This window comes from Felis catus, chromosome C1 (assembly GCF_018350175.1).
Source record: "Felis catus isolate Fca126 chromosome C1, F.catus_Fca126_mat1.0, whole genome shotgun sequence".
In the NCBI taxonomy this organism is placed as follows: Eukaryota; Metazoa; Chordata; class Mammalia; order Carnivora; family Felidae; genus Felis; species Felis catus.
Window position 1 is genome coordinate 100,272,773 of NC_058375.1, and position 7,762 is coordinate 100,280,534.

At 44.1% G+C, this 7,762-nt stretch overlaps 1 long non-coding RNA gene across 1 annotated transcript; it reads left to right on the forward strand.

The window, feature by feature from the left end:
- Nucleotides 1-631: 631 nt before the first annotated feature.
- Nucleotides 632-2,510, forward strand: LOC123379372. Its single transcript, XR_006583761.1, has 2 exons — nucleotides 632-1,243; nucleotides 2,013-2,510. It is a non-coding gene; the product is annotated as an uncharacterized LOC123379372 (long non-coding RNA).
- The last annotated feature ends 5,252 nt before the right edge of the window (nucleotides 2,511-7,762 follow it).

The window sequence follows — 7,762 nt, forward strand, 5'->3', positions numbered from 1 at the left end:
CAGAGATTAAATTGACCAGAGATTGAAGATTTATTTGAATAATCTGCATGGAGGGCTGAATTCACTGTATTAACCATACTTAGGTTTCTTTTTCTGTTGTTACATAGCAGCCTTTCTGCAAAACTAAATGTTCAATCTAAGGCCAAAGTAGCTTTTCTTTTTTTTTTTTTTTAAAAAAATTTTTTTTTCAACGTTTATTTATTTTTGGGACAGAGAGAGACAGAGCATGAACGGGGGAGGGGCAGAGAGAGAGGGAGACACAGAATCAGAAACAGGCTCCAGGCTCCGAGCCATCAGCCCAGAGCCTGATGCGGGGCTCGAACTCCCGGACCGCGAGATCGTGACCTGGCTGAAGTCGGACGCCCAACCGACTGCGCCACCCAGGCACCCCCAAAGTAGCTTTTCTTAAAAATATTTTCTTATCTTTAATAAAGTGTGTGTATGGGGGGCGGGGAGTGGTATTAGTGAATTGGATTTTACAAAGCATCCCAAACCTTCTCTTATTCTAGTAGTAACCACTTGAATTCTAAGTCAGCTCCATCTACATTCTCTGGTCTGATCTTCCGAAGTAGGCCTCGCTAGCCTATGAACTTTCAGGATGTTGGACTAAATATTGTTAAGTAAGGCTCGTTGCTCTGCCATACCTACAAACATAATTAGAACGTCATATTGTGACTGTTGACTTTCAGGCTTAGGGTACCAGGAGAATGAGGTTTTCCAGTACATTAATTATGTGCCTTGTGCGTGTGTGTGTTCACTCGTGATGGTTATGCCTGAGCTAGAATCATGGCACATTTCATCAGAGTAACGTATATCCACAGAATTAAGTTCACATTTTTGTGGAAGCGCCTACGCGTAAGACCCCTCCTCTAAAGAGTATAAAATAGAACGTAGTTTTCTATGACTCTCGGAACATTGAGAAGCAGTAAGTTTCCCTTCTTTTTCTTTCCCTTGTTTCCATGGGGCCTCCATTCCGCAACACCTGGCAGTGTATATCCTGCAAGGGACCCCAGCGTTCACACTGGGGAAGGGATGGGTAGTGTCAGTACATCCCAGGCACGGGCCTGTGACTGTGACAGCCAATCACAGCCTGTGGCTCACCAGAGAAGTTTGTCAGCACAGAAATGTCATTTTGAGCAGATGTGTTTTCTGTTTTTGTCATACAATGTCGAGAGACGGAAGGGTTGTCCCAGGATGGGAGTTTTAGCGAGAGTTTTAAATTCAATAGAGAACTAACCAGGAGGTAGGTACACAAGCAAGGCATGAGCGAGGCATTTCATACTTTAGCAAGAAGCTGATGCGTCCCTCTCACGCTTTACGGCAAAGATTTTGAAAAAGCAGTGAGGATAGTTCCGATGGGGAACAGCAGTGCCACGCAGAGGCGACCGGACTTGTTTTTTTGAGTGTAGGAGCTGGCTTGTGACCAGCCTGCTGTTTCACACTTGGCGGCAGGGGTAGCCGAGTAGGGATTGGCTGGGTTTGGAGCCGGGGTCTGCCCCTTACGGGCTATATGACCTCAGACAAGAGTCCCATTTCTCTACCTCTAAAATGGGGTGGCTAACACTACCTATCTAACGAGGCGTCTAAGAGGATTACGGATAATAACAGATGTAAAGGGTTTAGCGCAGCGCGGAGCACATAGTAAGTGCTTCATAAAAATTGACTTATTATGCTTAAGTATTTGAAAACAGTGTGTCCTCGTAAAAACAGGCTAATCCACCTTGAATATTTTTCAACAAATTCCCTCTTCAAAGAATATACACAAGTAAACTCTAATCAAGCCCAGGTGAAATGATCATAAATTCCAAATTAGCGGTGGTTTGAATAAATGCAGCGTCGCTGTTTTCTATTATCTGTGTTAATACTCCCCTCCATTTGGACAGATAATTGAGAGCTGAGTGTAGTCTAAGTAAAATGTAATGCCCAAGTGGAACTTATTTAAGGAGTGATTATGGCTAGAAAATGGTCTGTAAAAATAGCTTTCGTCCTGACATCACATCTCTTGCTCCCAGCGGTGCCTCCAAGCCTTCCTGAAAAACAGGCCTGCCCTCCCGCAGACCCAGGATCCTGTTCTGCCTCACACACCACTGCCAGCTGAGTTCTAATTGCAGAATCTTCATTACCAGGGATGATTGAAACTATAAAAAGAACCCAGCTGAATTTTTCACATCCTGCTGGGTGAGCACAGAGACCGACTCTCCTGCTCCTGCCCGCCTCCTCCTCCCAGCAATTATCCCTGGTACATGTGTGGTCCAGCTTCTGCAGGACGCTCCGAGCACTTGATCGAGGTTACCTCAATTTCCTCTGAGCCTCTCTCCGTAGAAGGTGGTCTTAATACCATGAGAGATATGCCTGGCCTCCCTTCACGGCTGCAGAGACAAGAGCGTCATTGCTTTACCTCCCCAACAAAGTATCTTGCCTGACGTCACCCAGAGGTGTGTGGCCAGAAGGAGACAGCAGACTTTTCTCTTGGCCCCCTAGGCCTTCGTGACAATATATGCGTAACTCTATCTGCAAGTTAGTCTTTTTCTGTTATACAGACACTCTCGTGTTTTCGTCCACCAACAAGCATTTTAAACTGCGTGGCAATGAGAGAGAATGAAATATGGCCTTTTGTAGCAACGTCGATGGAACTGGAGAGTGTTATGCTAAGTGAATTAAGTCATAGAGAGAAAGACAGATACCATATGTTTTCACTCTTATGTGGATGCTGAGAAACTTAACAGAAGACCATGGGGGAGGGGAAGGGGAAAAAAAAAAAAAGAGAGGGAGGGAGCCAAAACGTAAGAGACTCATAAACTGAGAACAACCTGAGGGTTGATGGGGGGTGGGAGGGAGGGGAGGGTGGGTGATGGGTATTGAGGAGGGCACCTGTTGGAATGAGCACTGGGTGTTATATGGAAGCCAATTTGGCAATAAATTTCATATTTAAAAAATACAAATAAAAAATAATAAAAAATAAAGTACCTGCTCAGTGCTCAGCACTGAGTTCATTGCAGTGAAGGGAGATATCGAGAAGCAAGAGGCTACCAAGGAATTGAAAATCTACTTGGAAGGCAAACTAGACAGGACTGCTATGGCTAATAGCTTTAAGAATGAAGGGAGTGATTTATGCAAATTTTATATAAAATTTATGCAAAACCTTGTTCTAACTACGAGTGTGTGCGCGTATGGGGGGTGGAGAGCGAGAGGGGGAGGGAGAAGGGCACATATGTCTGTATATCTAGAAAGAGAAACACAGAAAAAGAAATGTCTAGAAGGATACTCCCCAAAAATGTTAACGGTAGCTGTCTCTGACACCGGTGTAGCCAAATGGGAGTATGGTCTCTGAAGGCACAAAGTACGTTTAAATCCCATTTCTGCCACCGACCACATTACCTTGCGCATGTTATAGTGAGTCTCTCTTAAGTTCCAGCTTCCTTAACATGGGATAGTAATTGTAGCATCTCACAGGGCTGTCGTAGGATTAACTAGGATAATGTATGTATATAGAGGGTTTTGCAGTATCTGGTGCCTGGCACTTAAATATAAGTGCTCAAGGAATATAACTGTTTACAGTGATGAGATGTTGCAGGAGGAGAGGCACGGGAGGGGAAATCATGGGGAAGGCCAGACTTGAACTGGTCCCCAGAGAGTGGGAAGGATTCCGATAGCTACAGGGAAAGACTAGGCGTTCTGGGTTAGGGAAACCTGGGCAGAGGCAGGGGCAGAAAGAGCCTCAACTGTTCTCCAAGTTAGAGATGGCCGTGTATGAAGTGAGTTGCCTAAGAAGGGGACCCCCCCCCCCCCCCCCCCCCCGACAGTGGAGGGCCTCAGGGATTTGGGTTGTTGTCCAATCGTGGAAAGAAGCCTCTTGAATGCATCTGAGCTGACAAAGAGCTTAATTAGTTTAGCGCGGCAGAAACATTGTCCTGAGGCGAAAAGGTGGAGCTTGAAGGAGAATAGAGGCAAGATGGTGGCCATGATGTGTGAGCTTTAATCTCTCCGATTCCCCCCAACAAAAATAGAGACCATAGCGAAGGTGGCAGACAAAAAGGAGGCCACCAGACGAGAAGGCAGCAGAAAGAAGACCATTCTAAGAGCCACAGAACCCAGAGGCTGCTAATAAAAGCTCGCCCTGGAAGGAAGGGATTTCACAAAGGTGTTGAAGCTTAACAGGCCCAGCTGAGACTGGGAGGGGTCTGCACAGGCGCCAAACAGTGCTTTACGGTTGGCATGTGGCCAGCTCTCCCTCAGAGGGAGAGTCAAAACGTGAAAAGGACTCCAAAAGATTTCAAAAGCGAAGTGCCCGGGAGGGATCATTACCTGCCCTGACATTGTTGCGAGACAGGAAGACAGCATCTCAGGCCAGCAGAGTGTTGGTCTGTCAGCACTATGTGAGTCTGGAAGCCTGCTGTGAGGACGAGTGGACGGATAGCCACAGAAGCAAAGGTTACACTGGGGAGTTTCTTCTTCCTGCCTTCCTGCCAAGGGAGTTGAAACTCCTACAGGAAAACAGCGAGGACTTAGACTGTGGGGACAAGGTCACCTTGTGAGGAGATAGCAGTCAGGGATGGTCAAACCAGACTCTGATCCATTGATTCTCCTCCTTGGGGTGCTCTTTCGTCCTCCTGCAAGTCAGCAGGAATGACCCAAATGAGAGGCTGAGTTTAGGCTTCTTCCCACCCGTAAGGGTACATCAACAGCCAACAGCCTTTCCTACTACGGAAAGGGAAAAAAATGTCACAGAGAAAAACGCCAGATAGCCGACAAGTGTGACCGCTGATAAAAGAAAAAGGAGGGACGCCTGGGTGGTGCAGTCGGTTAAGCGTCCGACTTCAGCCAGGTCACGATCTCGCGGTCCGTGAGTTCGAGCCCCGCGTCAGGCTCTGGGCTGATGGCTCAGAGCCTGGAGCCTGTTTCCAATTCTGTGTCTCCCTCTCTCTCTGCCCCTCCCCCGTTCATGCTGTCTCTCTCTGTCCCAAAATAAATAAATGTTGAATAAAAGAAAAAGGAAACAGACTGAGGTAGATAAAAGAAATGAAAGTAAGTACAATAGAGACTATCAAAGAGGGGCAAAGAGGATGATGCTCACATGAGGTGGATACTTTAATTTTTAGTTAAAGCCCCAGAAAAAATACCAGGTAGGAAAACTATAACTGTTTAAAACTAAGGAGCTCAATCAAAAAGATAAATAACAGAGTAGATCCAGACAAATTTGAATTAGGGGACGAAAGGTTAGGTTAAAGAACCATCTCCCAAGGCACTGGGAAGAAAAAAAGCGAAGAAAAATATATCAGAAAAGGTAAAAGTAATGAAAGCTAGAAGTAGAAATTTTAACGCCCATATAATAGGAGTCCCAGAAGGAAAGGAAAAGACTAGACAGAGAGAGATGTGGAGGGCTGTGACACCAGGGGCCCCTCGGATCACAGCTCTCATAAGGGACAGGCTGTACCCTCTCACGCTCACAATGAGCTTGATAACATGCCTCACTTTGACCAATGGGATCTCAATAAACATGAAGCCGGCAAACATATAGGTACACGTGCTTTGGGGTGGGGGCTGTGTGATAACATGACTTACGGCGACTAACACAACATTGGTAAATTTGAAGCAGAGACTTGGTAAGCACTGGGCGCACTGCCCTGGCCATGTTGAGGTAAGCCTCATATGGCCCCCTTGAGGCTGAAAGGCCTCATGGAGAGAGAGAGAGAGAGAGAGAGAGAGAGAGAGAGAGAGAGAGAGAGAGAGAGAGAGAGAGAGAGAGGCAGGCCCAGTCAGCCCAGCCCCCTGGATTCTCTTCAGCTGGGTTAACATCAAAAACAAAGGAGGCCAGCCTTGAAAATTGCCTGAGCAGACGAAATCAGTTTCATCATACAAGGAAAGCTTAATGTAGCTATTTTGCAAGGCTAACTTGACCTGGGTCATTTCCTGCTTATGCCTCTGAAAATCAGAAGCAAACCTTCTACCGTTTCCCAAGGTTGATATGAGGTAACCACTGACCAATTCTCTATCATGTAAGAAAATTCTAATATTGTAACCAGTCGCTGTGAATAATACTCACTACTTCCTCACTGTAGAGGTTGCTTTATGACAATGTGCCCTGAGCCTCATTCCATGTTTTGGTTTGAGTGCTCCTGGTTTGCAAACTGTCTTTTTGGTGTGTGCGCTATAGACTTTTCCTAATTACTGCTTTGATGATTCACTGGCTTTACCTCTGTTGTTTTTGGGCTTTGGACAGCTGAAAGCAGCCACATGAGTATGCCCAGGTGAAGTCAATGGAAGACCACCCACCAGCTCACACACTCATAAGAAATCATTGCTGTTCTTTTGCACCATTATATTGGGGGTAATTTATTATGTTTGCAGCGATAGATAATTGATATGAGGCATGGAGAAATGATGACCTAAAATTCCCATGGTAAAAGATTTTAACTGAAATTAAAAAAATATATATATGTATATATGATATATAATACATTTTGTATATGAATAAATAAATGTATAAATATAAATCTATATCTATATAAATATATAAATATAAATATATAAATTAATATAAATATATAAATATATAAATATATAAATATAATATAAATATAAATATATATAAATCTATATATATATTTATTTATTTAGAGTGGTGGGAGGGGCAGAGGAGAGAGAGAATCTTAAGCAGGCTCCATGCCTCATGTGAAGCCTGACACAGGGCTCGATCTCACAACTGTGAGATCATGACCTGGACCAAAATCAGGAGTCGGACACTTAACTGACTGAGCCACCCAGACACCCCTAAAAAAATATTTTTGACTGAAAGGTTAGTACAGTGTGGAAAGGATAAAGAAAGAAACAAAAATCATCACTTAGGATTTATAGTGTAATGCAATAACTTCCAATTCGGAAAGCCGATTTTACAAGCATGTAGAAAGAGAATGTATACTTACAAAGTAACATGAGTTGGTCTGACATCATATTTCCCAATTGTGACACTGAAATCAAGATGTCAGTGCAGCATTATTTTCAGGGAGTTGAAAAGAACTTCTAACTAGAGGTAAGCTATCCCATTTATACGTGAGGATTTAATAAAGACGTTCTTAGGTAAACAAAGCACCAGGAGCCTTAATATACGAGAGACACTCCTAAAAAATACTCCTGCCCCAAAAATGAATGAGTCGAGCTATCCACTCAAAAAGTTAATTATTATAAAGAAAACCAAATATAGGCATATATTTTAGCATAAATACCTTGAATATTTAGTATGTCCTTTATTATATGTATTGTATTTATTGTGTTCGGTGTGTGACAAAATCTAATAAAGAAGAAAAACAAGACCTTTTCACTGAGAAAGTTTCTGAGGTAGACACATCTACTGATATATTAAAAAGCACACGTGAATGTAGACTGGAGGCCTTGAGATCAGCTGTAATCCCGGATGACGGCAGCATCCAGCGGAGAATGAGGCGCCTTGGCACTCTCTTGGTAGACTGGCAGGGGTCGTCATGAGGTATATTTCACAGAATGACAGGAGGAATTTCTGAGGGGACGGATGTGGGGGTCGAGGAAAAGAGAAGAATGGGCTGTATTGGGAGGTAAGGCTGGCCAGATGGATTAGGGATAGATTGTGTGGGGCCTTTACAGGAACTTGATCGTAGAAAGGCAGCCTAGAGGATGAATCAGAAGAGAAAGAAAGAGACCAATTAGGCTAATTGGAGAAATACTCATTAAACCATTACAACAGTCAGGCTGAAGGACTGAACGAAGGCTGTAGGAATTAAGGGTGGGA